This window comes from Lepus europaeus, chromosome 1, assembly GCF_033115175.1.
Source record: "Lepus europaeus isolate LE1 chromosome 1, mLepTim1.pri, whole genome shotgun sequence".
NCBI lineage: Eukaryota > Metazoa > Chordata > Mammalia > Lagomorpha > Leporidae > Lepus > Lepus europaeus.
Window position 1 is genome coordinate 176,490,796 of NC_084827.1, and position 18,907 is coordinate 176,509,702.

An 18,907-nucleotide genomic window follows, 5' to 3' on the forward strand; every position below is an offset into this window, starting at 1 on the left:
CCTCCAGAACCTCGAGGAATAAACTCTCAGTCTGCGGTCCTTTGTTACGGCAGACGCGGGCAGCTCTGCCTGGAGTCCCTCTGCTGGAGGAAGCACGTGGCTTGTTTCATATGCTTATTCCACAGCAGGGCACAGTGATTCTGAGCTGATCCTCAGATTCGGGGTCCTGGGGGCATCTCTCAAGAGACTTTGCATCATTAACTGGCCATCTGTCATCCAAAGACCGTCAGACAAAGCACATGAGCTGGAACCTTCTGTGGCTGGGCTGCTCTGGAAGTACAGAGTCCACCCACAATTCCACACAGTTCTCTAAAGATATGCCGGGGCCGGGGCTGTGGAGAAGTGGGTTAAAGCCCTGGCCTGAAGTGCCAGCATCCTGTATGGGTGCCGGTTCTAGTCCCGGATGCTCCTCTTCCAATCCAGCTCTCTGCTGTGGCCTGGGAAAGCAGTAGAAGATGGCCCAAGTCCTTGGGCTCCTGCACCCACATGGGAAGACCTAGAGAAGCTCCTGGCTCCTGGCTTGGGATCGGCACAGCTCCAGCTGTTGTGGCCATCTGGGCAGTGAACCAGAGGATGGAAGTCCTCTCTCTCTGTCTCTACCTCTCTCTGTAACTCTTTCAAATAAATAAAATAAATCTTTTTTTTTTTTTTAAAAGATATGCCCGTCAGTAACAGTAAGAAACTTCCACCTCCTGAGGCACCACTGAAATCTCCCAGAACTCCAGGTGAGAAACGGCTAACAAACTACCTCGACCCTCCAATGGGAACACAGAACTTCAGAACAGAGGCCGTGTGCCGGGCTCCACCAACCTCACCTGCTGGAGTCTCCCCTTTTCTATCTCGACTTTGACTCTCTGTCCACAAGACAATTCATCAGCTCTCCTGTCCCAAACTGCATCCTACTAATCCCACCCGCACCCTACTTGGCTGGAATCACACCTAGGCCCTGTTGTAGACTGTATGTTTGTGCCTCCCCGCCCCCACCTCACTGTACGTGTTGACATTCTAACCTCCAATGTGATGGTGTTGGGAGGCGATCAAATCACGAGAGCAGAGTCCTCAGATATGCCATTAGTCCCCTTCCAAGGGACTCTAGAGAGCTGGTTTACTTCCATGGATAGCTGGTCACACATACTGTGGGTAGATGTTCAAAGAACATCATAGGGGCCAATGTTGTGGCATGGTAGGCTTAGCCTCCACCTGCGCAGCTGGCATCCCTTACGGGCACCGGTTTGTATCCCAGCTGCTCCTTTTCCATTCTAGCTCTCTGCTGATGGCCTGGGAAAGCAGCGGAAGATGGCCTAAGTGCTTGGGGCTCGGCACTTGTGTGGTGGGAGACCCAGAACAATCTCCTGGTTCCTGATCAGCCCAGCTCGGGCCGTTGTAGCCACTTGGGGAGTGAACCAGTGGCTGGAAGACCCTCCTCTCTGTAACTCTACCTCTCGAGTAAATAAAGTCTTACAAAGAACATTCTAATGCCTGCTATGCTGGGAATATACTGAAGTTGTGGATTGGAGGCAGGCTGACAGTGCAAACCGCTTACTCCGTGTACTCCAGAGGGTGTTGTGGTCTGCCTCCAGCCCATGCGAGGAATCTTGGGTCCATGCCACTGAGCGCGCACGGGAAAACGTCTGCCCCAAACCTGCAGCCTTCACACCAGCAAGGTCACACTCTCTGCCCGACGTCCACTCAGAGTGAGAGCCGCTGTCGCGCTGGAGAACGAGTCTCAGCCCTCCTTCCTCTGCTCTCCTGTTCCAGCCTCTAGCTGATCAGACCCCATTTCTAGTCCTGAAAAACCAGATGGTATTCTTTCAATGCTGTGTTCTCTCCTTCTGGGTCCCCCCCGCCCAGTGGTCCCTTTGCTCCCTGCTGAATCACTGGGCCCTGCACCTCCGGCTGGGCTTCCTCCATCCTCCAGGATGGACACGTCCTGCCTGCATCACAGTCTCCCGAGAGCTCTGGAAGGGTCTGTTCAAGCATTAAAACCAAAGGTCACTGAGTTCATTTCTTCTTTTTTGTATTTATTTGAAAGAGTTACACAGAAAGAGAAGGAGAGGCAGAGAGAGAGAGAGAGAGAGAGAGAGAGAGAGGTCTTCCATCCAATGGTTCACTCCCCAATTGGCTGCAATGGCCGGAGCTGTGCTGATCTGAAGCCAGGGGCCAGGAGCTTCTTCTGGGTCTCCCACGTGGGTGCAGGGGCCCAAGTGTCTGGGCCATCTTCCACTGCTTTCCCAGGCCATAGCAGTGAGCTTGATTGGAAGTGGGGCACCCGAGTCTTGAACTGGTGCCCAAATGGGATGCCGGCACTGCAGGCGGCAGTTTAACCCGCTACACCACAGTGCCAACCCCCATTTATTCTTTAAACTTGATCGAGGCCTATGTGTGTGGCAGGCATTGTAGAAGCAAAGTTGAGCACTGTCCTCCTTCAAGGATCTCCTAGTTATTGGTAGGGGGATCCTGAAATTTGCTTAATACTATGTTGATGTTTTTTAAAGTGCTAAGAAATTCAGGAACAATTTAATGTATCTCTTCCCCAGTTTAACATGGAACATGTGGAGGGTGGCCCAAAGGCGTCTGGCGGAGTCTCCTAAAATCCCTCCCTCGCTCTGCCCAGAAATACAAATCAGCGACCTGGAGAAACCTCTTGGACTACAGAAACTCCCCCCGATGGAGAAGACACTGCAGTTCTCAGTATGACTTTTGGGTGGTAGTCCATATTACAACAGCGAGCTTCCGGCTGTCCTGCCACTGTTCCCGTCAAAGCAGATGGGAACAGGCACCCTGATGAAGAAGGGACTGAGCCACAGGGAACACGCCTCGGATCACAGTCTGTGAGGGGGAGGCGGCTCTGCTGGACCTGCATGGCGTCCCTGGGCAGCGAGTGTGGTCTGACTGAGCTGGAAGGACCCGTCAGTCAAAACATCCCCTTTCCCAGGATGCACCTGTTTCCCCTGGAACCCAGAAAGGGGGGACACCATGAAAATAGGAAAATTAAGCTCCATGTGGAAAAGAAGGAAGCATCCTAAAATTCCCACACAGGTAGAGCCACCCCCCCCCCCCCCTCAGAAGAGAGGCTGAGAATGGGGAAGAGCCCATTTCACTGCTCATCACCGCTGGGGTGTTATTCAGGCTTCTCTCTCTAGGCAACCCTCGGCCCACGCGTGATGGGCAGTTCTCCGTGTGGGGCGGCCCACACGCACGCATGATTGTACGTTTTCTCTCATTTTCAATAAATCCTGTCCTACTTGGGCACCTTCCCATGTCTCAGCTTGGAATTCTTGTCTCTGTGTGAGACAAGAACCTGGAGCAGAAATTCGGGCTCCTGTCCACATGAGACCCGTCTGCCCACCACCCTGGCCCTCAGGGAACACGCGGTGCCCCCCCCCCCCCCCCGCGCGCGCCTGGATTCAAGCCACTGTGGACTCTGACACTGTACTCCTGGCTGGGGACTTCCCTATGGTCACCGACGCTGGACACCTGCTCTATGGAGCACGTGGCAATGGTTACCTCTCCTGCTCTCCAGAACATTCGGCCTGCTCCGGGAGGGTTCCTTTACCTCCGCACGCACCTCTAATATTGGGGCTTCCTTGGTTGCACCCTCAGCCATTCTCTGTGCACACACTTGGCCGGACAGGCCACTCCGCGGTTTTGGTAGGGTTCTCCACTGCGCCAGCTCTGTGACCTGGACCACCAACTCCTACCCTCCAACATCACCTTTTCTCTGCCTGCTCGGCCACCAGCCCGCGCCTTCGGGGTCAGGGACCACACCTGGGTGGGCCACCTCTGTATTCGCTCTGCCGGCGGGCACTAGGCTCTGAGCAGGTGTCCAGTGGAAAAACGAGCGAACCTTGTAACAGGAAAGGGGCCCGCGCGGCGACACCCAGGGGCTCCCGGCCTCGAGCAGCTTCAGGGCTGGAGGCGTCTGCGGGACAGGCCAGGGCGAGAAGCGGTGGCTGGCACGGCGGACCACAGTCAGCCGGGGTCGGGCAGTCCAGCCCGCCCGGCCCCGCCGCCGCGCACTCGGCCCACGCTAGGCGCTTTGGCCCCAACCGGCCACCGTCGCTCTCGCGAACGCCGCGCCCCTGACCCGGAAGCGCATTCTCCTTAGCAACTGCGGGACCGCGGCGGCGCTGGCCTCCCGGGAGCGACGGTGAGGCCCTCCCCGCCCCGTCCCCCTCTATATTCGGGACCCACCTCGAGGCCGGCTCCCCGGGGCTCCGAGGCGCGGGGCTGGGCACCTGCGGCGGCGGCCCGGGGCGGGCGTCCTCCGCCTCCCGCGTCGCTGCCCGGCCCCGACGTCGCCATGCCCGCCCCACGCCCCCCGAGCCTGGCGGGTCTGTCTGGGCAGGCCCGGTCCGGGCCCGGCCAGCCCTCCGCCCCCTCCCGGGGTGGCCCGTGGGGTGCGCGACGCAGAGCCTGAGGCTGTAGAGGGGCGGCCCCAGGCTCGGGGCACCTGTGGACGCCGAGTCCTGAGCGAGGTGTTCGGGCTGGCCGACGGCACCGCCTGATGACAACGCCGGACACCTGCCCGCGCCTCGCGCTCCCTTTATCCTGACTCGAGGGCCCCTTTAGCTCGACCCTCTTCCGGGAAACTAGCCCTGCGGTCGTGAGCGGGGTGTGGTCGGTGTCTCGGATCCTGTGTCGTCTCCCTGGGGCTGGTTTCGAGGGAAAGTGGAAGGAAGAGGGGGCACGTGTTTGCCCCCGCTTTGGGCTTGAAAAGACCCCGAGGCCCCGAGACCCTTCCTAGAGTGAATTTGTAGGGGAGCCAGCGAGGACACCGTAAGCCTAACCTGAACGTTGTTGCCTAGCGAAATTATTCTTAATCCCGGGATGATGGAGCTAAAGCACGAGTGACATTTAGGAACAAATTGCAGATTAGACCCCACATCCATCATCCAAAGCCGTGTGATTCCATTTCAGGTCACTGTTTGTTAAGCATCGACTGTTGTATGCAGTTGGGGGACATGGTAGAAGAAGAGCCTGCATTCCACCCCCCCCCCCCCAAGTGTTAGGAAAGCAATAGCATGGCACTCGTTCGAATGCAGAGTATGCGGTGTAGACAATGGGTGCCACAGTGCGTCAGAGCAGGTGGACAGAGCAGCTTGTATTGGGGTTTTCAGGTATTCGGTTATGGATTAAATGGGACTGAATTTGTCTCCATGGGCGAAATTTGTCTTTGTAGTGGGGGAAGACTGCGTCTCGCATTATTTCTTTTTGTTTAGACTTGAGGGTTTGGGAAGTAGATTCACGTGGCATCTTGAAGTCCTCCTTTAAAGCTCGTAAGGCCGTTTGATGTCAGCTCTGTGCCTTGCGAGCGCTCAGTACAGATCTTTACAGCATTTTTCCTGTGTGGGACCCAAGATCATACAGGGGACTTTGTCACTTGGCGATGCTTCTCTTTGCTTCTGTAGTTGTTCTTATGTTTGGATGAAATACAGTGTAAGTAAGATTAGTTCCCGTCTCGTACATGCTGAAGAGTCTTGGAAATGCTGCTCTTTGGTATTTCCCGAGTGCCAGTTTCTGTCAGGAAATAGCAGAGAGCAACAGTTAGCTGGCAGCTGGGCACTGTTTTGTCTTTGGGATGTGTCTGTGTGTGGTTAAGGCTACTGGCCTGCGATGCTTAGTGTCTGCCTGGAGACATAGGAGGGCCGAGCCCCTTGGATACACATCTGAATTGACTCTCTTGTTTCTTAGTTTGATAGGGATTTTAGACTCAAGTTTTGGGCATTAGGGGACCCTAAGTTTTGTTACTTTCTTGCAGGTTCAGTGTTGGCGTATTCATTGACTCCACAGCTGTCTGAGTGCCTAGGTGGTCCTAGGCACTGTGCTTGGCTTTGGAGAGGGGGAGAGTAAGGGAAGGTGTGGTCGTTGACCTCAGCAGATGGTATTCCGGTAAACGCCTGCACGTGTAAAGCTGTGGCCCTGATGAGTGTTTAGTTAGGGAGCCACAGGAGTGACACTGGATGCACAAGAAAGGAAGAATGGGCCCGTCAGAGCAAACAGCCGGGTCTGGAGAGAGGACCTGCGGCTTCCATAGGAGTGGAAGGATGAGGGAGAATCAGGTGGGCGGCTGCAGTGCGGGCCAGGGCTGTACCCCTGAGATCAGAGAAGCCCCACTGGGCTTTCACGTGGGGACATGGGTTGGATTTTGCGTAGGGATGAACAATTAGATTGTGTTTGAATAGCGTGCTTCGTGTTTCTGCCGCTCTTAGTACCTGTGTTGTTTTCTAAAATCCCTTATTTCTTCAATGTGCTCCCTGTGTTGTGTTGTAGTTGGAGAACCCTCCGTGTCCTACTAGCAAGATTTGTCTTTTTTTTTTTTTTTTTTGGTAGAAAAGGAATTTTGGGGAGCAGGATTGGTCGTTAGTGTAATCGCTAGGGCACTAGGGCACCACTTTCTGTGACTCTTCCCTGTCCCCCCTTTGCTTCTAAATTGTGATTGAAAAACCTGAACCATTTAAGTACACGAAAGGGCTTCAGAGAAGTTCGTGCAGAATCCTCATTGTCTTCTAGTTTCAGTGGTGTTAGGTACATTTACCTTATTGGGTAGTGGTCTCCAGAGTTTTTTCATCTTGGAGAACAAACTCCGTACTCCTTAGCAAGTCCTCCCCCACCCCTGCAGCTGCGGGCAGCCGCCCTTCTGCTTTGTTGCCACCATTTAGACTGCCCTGTGTCTCACATAGCTGGTGTCACATCAACCTGCGCATTGACCCTCACGCTCCTTCCCTGGTGTCTTCCTTCTCTCCTGCAGTTCAGGTCCTACCAGTTCTCAAAGGATGGGGCTCCTCCCCACGTTTTGAACTTGTCTGCATACGCCCAGAGTGGAAGAGGCCGAGAAGTCATCCTGTCCACCCTCTGTTCTGGAGCGGACCGCCGAGTCCTGTCCAGGTGTCAGTGATTGGCCGGGCGCAGTTGCGCAGTGAGGGGGCAGTCGGGATGACTTCCCGGGCCTTTTCTGCTTCTGCTTCCTCGTGATTTACAGCTGTATTTGGTTAGACTGCAGAGGCCGTGGATGCATGGACACTGACTTCCATGTCCCCGGTCCTTCATCCCCAGGAATGCTGTGTGCTCAGGGAATGTTTGTTGATCGCTTGTCCTCAGGACTTTGATTGCCTGAAAGATTGCTGTACCTGAAATCGGAACGGCGTCTCATTCAACCTTTGACGGTCAGATTTACCTTGGGCCTTCTGCAGTTGAATACTTCGTTCCCTCTGTGACCGGGCTGAGCCGTCTCCCCTTTCCTGACGCCTTCGGTAGTGCATGCAGTCGTTCATGACCCGTGTTCTTGGCTTCCCGTGAAATTTTGATGAAAGTCCCATGAAGAGCCTTCAGAATAAAAAGTCCTAATGCATGACACCTCTTAGGTTGATTGATTTATTTTGAGGCAAAGATTTATGCTTTTGATTTTTTTTTTTTTTTTTTGCTGCTAAATATTCTGAATAATTTTTACCACAGATTATAGTGCTCCTCTCAGAATGCCTTCAGGACCAGTTGATTTTGGATGTTGGGCTGGAAATGCTTTTGAGATTGCCCAATATTCTAAGTTCAAAAGAAGTGTGATGAACCATTTTCTTGTGTGTGAAAGATTTGTAAACTTTTTTTGCCCCTTTATTCCAGGCTTTGGTTGCTTGTGATGCTGTATGATCCACTTCCTTTAAAAAACAAACAAACAAACAAACAAAAAACCACTATTTATTTGAAAGACAGAGAGCAAGAGCGAGCGAGAGAGAGAGAGAGATAGATTAATAGAAAGAGAGATATATCATTTATCCACTAGTTCACTCTCTAGGTGGCCACATCCAGGTCTCCCACATGAGTAGCAGGAGTCCAAGCACTGGGGCCGTCCTCTGCTGCTTTCCTGGGCACATTAGCAGGGAGCTGGATCTGAAGTGGAGCAGCTGGGACTAGAAGCCATGCTCCGATATGGGATATTGGGATCTCAAGTGTTGATTTAACCTGCTGCATCACAACCCCAGCCCCATAATCTACCTTCTAGAATCCAGTTACTAGAATGTTCTCTTATTTTTAACCTTCAAAATCTTTTTTTCCCCAATAGTAATTTTTTTTATGGGAAGAGAAATACCATTGATCACATTACAAATAAAGCTATGTGCTTGGAATAGGTAGACAGGTCCCTGAGGTCCAGCCATCTCTTCCACTGTCAGTGATGTTGGGGAAATTTAGGTCTAGCCTTAGGATCCTTATTAGAATGAGGCAGGTAGTAGGACTGTGGAAGATGCTCCTTTTTGTCATGTCACCTGAAGTAGAAGGATTTGACAAGGATTTTTCAGCTAGAAAGCATTTTATTTAGAATCACAGCAAGAACTTGATGTCCTAGGGTTGCTGTTATGTGCCTAATTATGTTGAAGCTAGAATTGGTCAAGTTTAGTCAGTTGTTAATCCAGCTACTTTATTTTCCCCAAAAGGAATATCATTTTGTTACTGTAATCACCAAATTGTGATTTCTGTATAGGGTAACTCTTTTACACTGTGGGTGGTAATGTAAATTAGTGCAGCCACTGTGAAAAACAATATGGATATTTCTTTTTTTCTTTTAAAGATTTGTTTTTTTTTTTCTTCTCTCTCTCCCCCTTTTTCTTTTTTTTGACAGGCAGAGTTAGACAGTGAGAGAGAGAGAGACAGAGAAAAAGGTCTTCCTTCCGTTGGTTCATCCCCCAAATGGCTGCTACGGCCGGCGTGCTGTGGCGATCTGGAGCCAGGAGCCAGGTGCTTCCTCCTGGTCTCCCATGCGGGTGCAGGGCCCAAGCACTTGGGACATCCTCCACTGCCTTCCTGGGACACAGCAGAGAGCTGGACTGGAAGAGGAGCAACTGGGACGGAATCCGGCGCCCCAACTGGGACTAGAACCTGGTGTGCTGGCGCCGCAGGCAGAGGATTAGCCTAGTGAGCTGTTGTGCTGGCCCTTTCCTCTCTACGATTTATTTATGTGTTTGAAAGGTAGAGATAGGGAGAGATAGAGACTCTTCCATCTGCTGATTCACCCTCGAAATGGCCGCAATAGCTGGGCTGGGCCAGGCCAAAGCCAAAGGTCCAGAGCTTCTTCTGGGTCTCCTGTGTGGGTGCAGGGGCCCAAGCACTTGGGTCATCATTTTCTGCTTTCCCAGGCACATTAGCAGAGAGCTGGATTGGACGTGGAGCAGCTGGGTCTTGAACCAGTGCCCATATGGGATGCTGGCGTCGCAGGAAGCTGGTACCCACTGTGCCACAATGCTAACACCTATTTGTTTATTTGAAAGGCAGAGTTAGTTACAGAGGTAGACACAGACACATACACACACACAGAGAGAGAGAGAGAGAGAGAGAGAGAGAGAAAGAGGGGGAGAGAGAGATCTTCCATCCGTTGGTCTATTCCCTAAATGGCTACAACAAGCTAGGGGTAGGCCAGGCCAAAGCCAGGAGCCTGGAATTCTATCTGGGTCTCCTACGTGGGTGCAGAGATCCAAGGACTTGGGCCATCTGCTGCTGCTTTCTCGTGTGTGTTAGCAGGGAGCTGGATTGGAAGTGGAACAGCCAGGACTCAAACCAGCACTCATATGGGATGCAGGCTTAACTCATTATACCAGAATGCTGGCCCCTGGAGTTTTCTTAAAAAAGCTAGAAGTAGAGGCTGGTGTGTGGCATAACAGGTAAAATTGCCACCTGCAATGCTGGCATCCTATATAGGTGTTGTTTCGAGTCCTGGCTGTTCTGCTTCCGATCCAGCTCCCTGGTAACAGCCTGGGAAAAGCAGTGGAAGATGGCCCAAGTGTTTGGGCCCCAGCAACTCATGAGGGAGACCTGAAAGAAGCTCCTGGCTTTGGTCTGATGCAACCCTGGCCAGTGTGGCCATCTGGGGAGTGAACCAGCAGATGGACGATTGATCAGTCTCTTTCTCTTTCTCTCTCTCTGTTACTCTGACTTTCAAATAAAAATAAGTAAATCTAAAAAAACCCAAAAAGGCTAGAAGTAGACTTGCCATATAATCAGCAGTCCCACTACTGGATATATTTCCGAAAGATATGAACTCATTGTATCAAAGAATCTGTGCTTTACCTCGTTTACAGCAGCACTGTTCACAACAGCCAAAATATGGAATCAGTCAAGGGGCCCGTCATCAGATGAGTGGATAAAGAAAATGTGTATACTCTCTCTCTGTCTCTCTCTCTCGGGAATACTATTCAGCTATACAAAAGAATGAAATTCTGTCATTTGCAGCAAAATGGTTGGGAGCTAGAGATCATCATATTGAATGAAATAAGCCAGTCACAGAAAGACAGATACTGCATGTTCTTCCTATATGTGGGATCTAAAATTAAGAAATAAAAAAGAAGAAAAATCTATGTGTATCTGTTTTGACAGTATTTTGTTAAACCTTGTTTTAAATATTTGTCAAACAAATTGAAAGGAGTTATAGACTACTATAGTATTAATGATTTCATGACTACTTTAAAACTTATGAGTGAAGCTGAACATCTTTTCATTTGATTGTTGTTTATAGACCTTGCCTATTTTCCTGCTGACCTTTGGTCTTTCACTTTTTATTTGTTGAACTCTTTATTCAGTAGAGCCATTAAGCTTTTGCAATAAAAATTAAAATGTTATCTCGAAAAAATATTAAGTTGAAAAAGAAAATTCTGTACAGGAATTTTGTAAGTGAACATTAATCAATGCATTGAAAATTCACTTTACAAAGCAGGTAAAATGTAGTATAGAACATATTGTAATAGAATATTGTAAAATTTTCTGGAAAGTGCCCTTTTTAGTGCAAGTATATAAGACACAGTAGTGTCTAGTTCAGCAAAAGTATTTATATAAAATCATACGTGATTCATAAAATATATAGTGGTTTAAGTATATGGTTTTAAATGAGTCTGCTGTGGAATTCAGCGTAACTGGTACAAACACCCAAGGTGTTTTTATTTTTATTTTTTTAAAGATTAATTTATTTGAGAGGCAGAGTTACAGACAGAGAGAGGGAAGAGAGACAGGTCTTCCATCTGCTGGTTCACTCCCCAAATGGCTGCAGTGGCTGGAGCTGTGCTGATCCAAAGCCAGGAGCTGGGAGCTTCTTCTGGGTCTCCCACGTGGGTGCAGGGCCCAAGCACTTGAACCATCTTCCACTGCTTTCTCCATTAGCACAGAGCTGTATTGGAAGTGGAGCATCCTGGACACAAACTGGCACCCATATAGAGTGCTGGCGCTGCAGCTAACCTACTGTGCCCCAGTGCTGGCCTCTCCAATGTGGTCTTAACAGGAATAATTTGGCTTCAGGTAGGAATGCCTCCCAGAATTTTATCATCTATTTCTGCATTATACTAATGATTCTAAGCACTTGATAATAGTTTTAAAATCCTTTGCTCATTCTTTTTCAACTCTTACCACTTTTTTCCAGTCAGCTGTGCAAAATCTCTTTCTCCTGGTTGTGCTTTTGCTCCCATTCTCATCTCATTTTTAGCTTACTCTGTGTTTTTTTTTTTTTTTAAGATTTATTTATTTATTTGAACGAGTTACACACAGAAGGAGAGGCAGAGAGAGAGAGAGAGAGAGAGAGAGAGAGAGAGAGAGAGGTCTTCCATCCGCTGGTTCACTCCCCAGTTGGCTGCAATGGCCAGAGCTGCGCCGACCCGAAGCCAGGAGCCAGGAGCTTCTTCTGGGTCTCCCACGTGGGTGCAGGGGCCCAAGCATCTGGGCCATCTTCTACTGCTTTCCCAGGCCATAGCAGAGAGCTAGATTGGAAGTGGAGCAGCTGGGACTGGAACTGGCACCTATAGGGGATGCCGGCACTGCAGGCGGCAGCTTTGCCCACCATGCCACAGCACTAGCCCCAGCTTGCTGTGTTTTACCTGGTTTGTTAGGGATCATCCCATTGGCCTGTTTTGTGTTGTTTCCTTTTGAGCAGAGATTTGAGTGTCTTCCCATTTCGCCAGCACTTCACTGAGTGGTCAAACAACTTTGACTACAGGAATAGGATGAATGTGGTCAGTAACTCGTTCTGAAGCACATGAGGCAGCTCTGGATGGAACTGGTCCTCTGAGAGCTGCGACAAAGCTGTAGATGAAGCGGTGAGACCCTCAGAATTCCTGACGCAGCAGCACTTCTAGGGAAGGTGGCCGCACTCCTCCCTCTGACGACCAAGGCTTCAGCACTGGCGTGAGGCTGCCTCGGTTGCTGATCCAGATTCTCCAGTGGCTGTGCTTTTCTTCAAAGCATGCATCCGATTCATCCATCTTGATTGTCATGTGTTGACAGTCAGCAGCCTTGGTCACCATCCTCCGTGTTCCTGCTCCATTCAGATCCTGTATATGAGTCACTTTAGGTAGCTTTCAGCTTTCCAAGAACGGCCCTAAATCAGGATGCTGTAGTAAAGCCGGATGTTTTACTGCTCTTTGAAAACTGAGCTGCTCTCAGTTTGTCTACAAACTCAGTGGATGATGAATCTTCTTTGCCCACTTTGGCCTGGGGCATGCTTACTATATTCTTACCTGGAGTGGGTGCACAGCGTTGCTGACATGGAAATAGTTGCTTGCTAATTTGCTGTGCAAACCAAGAAAGTCACCAGATCTTTGGGCTGAAAATTCATTCTTCCTGAACATGGAAAGAGAAATGTTAGTTGTTACTCTGTATGCCGTGTAGGAATTCATGCCACCCCATCCTTTTCTGGATCGATACCTCAATTTCTCTCAAAGATATCTCCATTTGCTTCTTCAGTCTTCTCCCTGGAACGGGCATAGTTGTCCGTTCTAGCAGTGAGCACAGTAGAGGTGACCAGCGTGACTGCAGGAGAGGATAGGTCCTCTTTCTGGGCTGCTCAGAGAAACTTCTGTGGCTTCGGCCGGAGATCTTCTGTGTCATCACCTAGACAGCCTCTGTAGGTTTAGGGCCGTTGGGGTTTGCACGGATGCCTGCTGCAGGAGGGTCAGCTGGCTCTGGTGTGTTTCTACTCATAATGTTCTCTTAGTGTGTTGAAGTCTGTAGAATCTGTATGATGTCCCCTTGTTTCTGATTACGTACACATTATTATTATTTATAGTGATAAAAATGAAACCTTTATATTTACCCATGTGATTAGTTACTTTTTCTGGTGTTCTTCATTCCTTTGAAGATCTTGTAATGTTTCTGGAAATACAGACATGGCAATGATGATTACTTCAGCTTTCAAATGTCTAAAAAAGTTTGTATTTTGTTTTTGTTTTTGAAAGGTGTATATACTGTATAAAGAATCCTAGACTGACAGTTTTTCCCTATCATTGTTATATAGATGCTGCTTCATTTTTTTTTTTTACGATTTATTTTATTTAGTTGAAAATCAGAGTTACAAAGAGAGAGAGAGGGATGGGGCCGGCGCTGTAGCGCACCAGGTTAAAGCCCTGGCCTGAAGCGCCAGCATCCCATATGGGCGCCAGTTCTAGTCCTAGCTGCTCCTCTTCTGATCCAGCTCTCTGCTGTGGCCTGGGAAAGCAGTAGAAGAAGGCCCAAGTCCTTGGGCACCTGCACCCACGTGGGAGACCCGGAGGAAGCTCCTGGCTCCTGGCTTCAGATAGGCGCAGCTCCGGCCATTGCGACCACCTGGGGAGTGAACCAGCAGATGGAAGACCTCTCTCTCTCTCTCTCTCTGTAACTCTTTCAAATAAATAAAATAAACCTTTAAATTAAAAAAAAAAGAGAGAGAGAGGAAGAGACCTTTCATTCTCTGGTTCACTTCCCAAGTGGCCACAGTGGTCAGGGGTGGGCCATGCCGAAACCAGGAGGAGCTTCTTCTGGTCTCTCACATGGGTAGCAGGGGTCCAACACCTTGGACCATCTTCTGCTGCTTCCCCAAGTCATTAGTAGGGAACTGGATCAGAAGTGGAGGAGCTGGGACTTGAACTGGCGCCTATATTGGATGCTGACGTTGCAGGTGGCAGCTTAACCCCTTGTGCCGTGATGCCAACTCCTAATCCATCGTCTTCTATGCCACTTGCTTTTGGCAAGAAGCCTGCTAGCATCCTTATCTCTTTCACTGTACTTCATGTTTCTCTTTTATCTGGCTGCTTCTAAGATTTTTAAAAAAGATTTATTTGAAACTCAGAGTTACACACACACACACACACACAGAGAGAGAGAGAGAGAGAGAGAGAGAGAGAGAGAAAGGGAGGTCTTCCATATGCTGGTTCATTCCCCAATTGGCTGTAATGGCATGAGCTGGGCTTATCCGAAGCCAGGAGCCTGGGGCTTCTTCCTAATCTCCCATGTGGGTGCAGGGGCCAAGGACCTGGGCCATCTTCTACTGCTTTCCCAGGCCATAGCGGAGAGCTGGATTGGAAGTGGAGCAGCCGGGCCTGGAACTGGTACTCAAATGGGATGCTGGCACTGCAGGCAGTGTCTTTACCCACTACGACACAGTGCCGGCCCCAAGTTTTTTTTTTTAAACTGATTTTAGGCAAATTGAAATGATGTATCATGGTATAGCTTTTTTTTTTTTTTGATTGGTATCCTTGAATTTCTTATATTTTGATTTTATAGTTTTCATCAAACTTAGAAAATTTTTGACTATCACTTCTTCCAATATTTTTTCTTGACCCCCTCCTCTCTTTTGTAGATCTCAGTTATACATACAAGTATAACAGATGGCTTAAAATTGTCCTGTGGGTTACTGATGCGCTCTGTTCATTTTTCTTTTTTCTTTTTTTGTTTCTTTTTAGGTAGTTTCTATTGCTGCATGTTCAAGTTCACTAGTTTTTTTTTTTCTTCCCGTGTCTCATCTGCTGTTAGTCACATCTGATGTATTTTTCTTCTCAGACATCATAATTTTTATCTCTAAAATAATCCAGAAGATTGAATTGGATCTTTTTTCAATTTTCTATGTTTCTTAACATGTTTTTCCTCTAGCTTCTGGAAACTATCTAATACAGTTCTAGTAATTACTATTTTGCTGTCCTTTACTATGTTTTCCAAATATTTCTACATTTTCATTCTCTCTGTCTCTCTTTCACACACGCACATATGCACACACATTGACTAAAGAACTACTGTAGGTAATTTCCCCATTTTCATTACTTAGTAGAATTTTGAACATGATTAACTCACAGGTTTAGTACTTGATAACATTTTCTTACTGTAGTATTCTTAGTTCTACCTCATTAATACTTGTGTTGTTTATTTTATAAGAAGTCTTAAATCCTGTGTTCATAAAATTCCTTCCAAAGACATCAGCATACCTTATGCCAATTAATTTTTTGATTGTTTCAGCCATAAACTTACCATACCCAAAGAGTATTGCACTTCCTCGGGCATCCAGAATCCAGCTTCAGCTTAAGGGCCATCGTGTGGTCTTGTACTGCTGTAATGAAAGAAATGCTCCGATGATAGTGTCGTGCTTCGGAGCCCAGGCCTCATTCTCTGGGACTCTTACTTCTGGCTGGTGAGTAGGAGCAAGGGGGGCATTGGCCTTGGACTCACAGTTGCCCACCATGTGCAGAACTGGCTCTGACACTGCAGGTGCGCCACTGGACTCACTGTAATCTTTGTGTCTCAAAGGAATTGAGAGCTGAGGTTTCAATGAATTTCAGTCAGTTAAAAAATAATTAACGGGAAGAAAAATCTTACTGTTAAAATTGCATCATTCTTCCTGCAGTCCTTTTAATATAACCCTTTTTATTTTTGCGTTCTGGCAAGGATTGTCTTTGCCAGAGCTCCCTGAAGTGATTGGCAGGGTTTGAGTTTGAGCAGAGTGCAGTGCCCTGTTTTTATTTTTTTTCTTTATTTTATTTACTTGAAAGAGTTACAGAGAGAGGTAGAGCCAGAGAGAGAGAGGTCTTCCATTCTGCTGGTTCATTCCCCAAATGACCGAAATGGCCTGATCATGAAGCCAGGAGCTTCTTCCGGGTCTCCCAAGTAGGTGCAGGGGCCCAAGCATTTGGGCCATCTTCTGCTGCTTTCCCAGGCCATAGCAGAGAGCTGGACTGGAAGAGGAGCAGCCAGGACTCAAACCGGCGCCCATATGGGATGCCGGCGCTGAAGGCTGGGTCTTTAATCTGCGGCACCACAGCACCGGCCCCAGTGCCCTGTGTTGTATTCCCTCCCTGCCCCCGTGAATTCCTTGCTAATTGCAACTTCAGAAGCAAAGGTGAAAATGAAGGATTTTTGCTAATTCCTACCTGGAAACTACTTTAGAAGGACGTTATGGAACCTAGCAGGTTTTCAGTGGCAGAGATTAAAAGTTTGTGTGAGCCTTACAGTCTTAACTAATTTGTTTTTAGATTATGGTGTTTTTATGTTAAACACTGAGAACTTACAGAATTATGTATGCAAAATATGTGTAAGGTATACATAGTAACAGGACCAACCAAAACTGGTGTTGAGGCTTAATTCTCCAATGGAACAGTATTGAGGTAGCGGGGCCTTTAAGAGGGGTTAATGCTTTTCTGGAGGGATGTTTGCAGTCTACAAGGACATTCCAGTCTTACGGGAAGTCCAGAGACAGCCAGCTGTTACAAGCAGGCCTGACAGCCCTGCGGACTCTCTGCTGCACACACTCCTGGTCCCTCCAGTGTGTGCTCCTGTGGTGGTGTCATCCGCTGTGTTGTGAGGCACAAGAGGCCGCCAGCTATGGTCACTTGAATTTGGACTCCAAGCTAATTGTGAGCCTGATAAATGTCTTTTCTTTGTACATTACCCATCCTTAGGTATTTTTGTTTCAGTAACACATGACATTTTACTGTGCACTGTTGTGCAACCACCACCTCTCTCTGGTTCCAAAACATTTTCATCACCACAAAAGAAAACCCTGTACCTGTTAATTAGTTGCCTGATCAAATCAGGGAGTTAGTTTTTCCATTTCCTTTTCTTTTCGTTTGGAATCTACTAGCTTCTCTCTTCCAATTATTTATAAGGTAAATGTAATTTATTATGAACTATAGTCACCTCACTGTGCTGTGAAATGCCAGTACTTACTACTTCTGTTTTTTTTAAAAGATTTGTTTATTTGAAGGTAGAGAGGCAGAGAGAGAGAGAGAGAGAGAGACAGACAGACAGACAGACAGAGATAGAAAGCTTCCATCTGCTAATTTGCTCTTCAAATGGCCGCAATAGCTGGGAGCCTGGAATTCCATCTGGATCTCCCAGAGGCCCAAATAGTTGGGCCATCTTCCTGGGCTTTCCAAGGTGCTTTAGCAGGGAGCTGGATCAGAAGCAGAGCAGCTGATACTCAAACTGGTGCTCTGATATGGGGAATACTGGAGTGAGAAGGGATGGTTTACCTGCCGCGCTGGAATGCTGGCCCCATCTGTCTGTGTTAACCTGTTACCTGATGTCCCTCTATCCCCAGTTCCCCCATCTTTCCCAGCCTCTTTTCTAGGTCTAGGTTATTAAATTTTTTTTTTTTTAAAGATTGATTCGAGGGGCCACCATTGTGGTGTAGTGGGTAAAACTGCTGTCTGTGATATTAGCATCCTGTGGGCACCAGTTCATGTCGTGATCCAGCTTCTGATGTAGCTCCCTGCTAATGGCTTGAAAAAGCACTGGAAAATGGCCCACGTGCTTGGGCTCCTGCCACCTGCATAGGAGACCTAGAAAAAGCTCCTGGCTCTTGGCTCTTGGCTTCAGCTGGCCTAGCCCCAGCCACTGCAGCCATCTGGGAAATGAACCAGCAGATGGAAGATCTCTCCCTTTTTCCCTGTGACTTTCAAATGAATAGTGACAGACACAGAGAGAGAGAGAGAGAGAGAGAGAGAGAGAGAGAGAGAGAGGGAGGGAGGGAGAGGGAGAGGGAGAGGTCTTCCATCTGCTGGTTCACTCCCCAAATGGCTGTAACAACTGGTGCTGGGCCAGGTGGAAGCCAAGAGCCAGGAACTCTATCCTGGTCTCCCACATGTGTGGCAAGGTCCCAAATACTTGGGCCATCTCCTGTCTTCCATGGTGTGTTAGCAGGGAGCTGGATTGGAAGTAGAGCAGCTGGAACTCTAGCTCTCCAATATGGGATGCCAGTGTCTCTAGCATGGCTTAACTCACTGTGCCACAGCTCCATTTTTTTATTTTAAACTTGTGCATATGAGAGAGAACATGTTGTATTTATCTTTATGTGTCTGGCTTATTTCATTTAACATAATGACCTTCAGTTCTGTTCATTTAGAAAACATTTTTTAAAAGTTACTTTAAATTTTAAATTAGATCTTAATATCTTATTAACTTTATTCCCAAGCATTTTGTGAGTTTGAGTACTATTTAAAATTGATCTTTTTTCTTATTAAATTTTAAAATTTATTATTGTTGGCTTATAGGTATGTTATTCATAATTTATTTCTTGATTTTGAATCTGCTCTTTCTGTTACTCTTGCTGAAATCTCACTCATCGTAATAATTTGAATATATCATTTTAGGTGTTTTAGAAAAGCAGCCATATTGTTTGTAAATGAGGAAAGCATAGTCTCGTTTCCAATATTTATTCTCCTTATTTCACTTTCTGATTATGTTGGCTAGGACCACGCTAGCACAGTTGTAAGTGGTATCTTGACTTAGCTTTAATGGGAATGCCAATAACATTATACTATTAAGTATGATATCTGCTGTTTCTCATAGATACATTTTTAAAAATTATGCAAGCTATGTGCTTTATTAATTTTTTAGATGTTGTTTATACTAATTGGTGAAAAATTTTGTCATAATCTTTTAGGACATTTGTTGTCTACTTGCCCCTACACAGTAACTTGTTATTAATCTATTCTCTTAAGAATATACCTTGTTCGAGTGTAGATATAAATATGCTGTGAGGATTCAGTTTGCGAGTGCTTTATAGGATTTTTGCATCTACATTCTTAAGTGAGATTGGTCTATATTTTTTGTTTTTTAAATGTCTTTTCCTGTTTGGCTTTGTATGCTAGAATGTGGTTAGCTAGCAGCATGTTACTGAGTTTTTCCTCCCATTCTATGT

General features: G+C 47.6%; 1 protein-coding gene and 1 pseudogene across 3 annotated transcripts in view; one reads left to right on the top strand and one right to left on the bottom strand.

Annotated features, from left to right (window-relative positions):
- The first annotated feature begins 4,097 nt into the window (after positions 1-4,097).
- The window catches only part of DIS3L2 (DIS3 like 3'-5' exoribonuclease 2), a 395,509-nt gene continuing 380,699 nt past the window's right edge, over positions 4,098-18,907 (top strand). For 2 of the 3 annotated variants that reach the window (XM_062193445.1, XM_062193453.1), the window contains exons 1-2: positions 4,098-4,150; positions 15,229-15,400. The gene's annotated coding sequence lies outside the window, so the exon portion shown is untranslated. The remainder of the gene's footprint in view (positions 4,151-15,228; positions 15,401-18,907) is intronic. The other variant, XM_062193448.1, reaches the window with a different exon arrangement.
- Positions 11,859-12,945, bottom strand: LOC133763667 (sorting nexin-2-like; annotated as a pseudogene).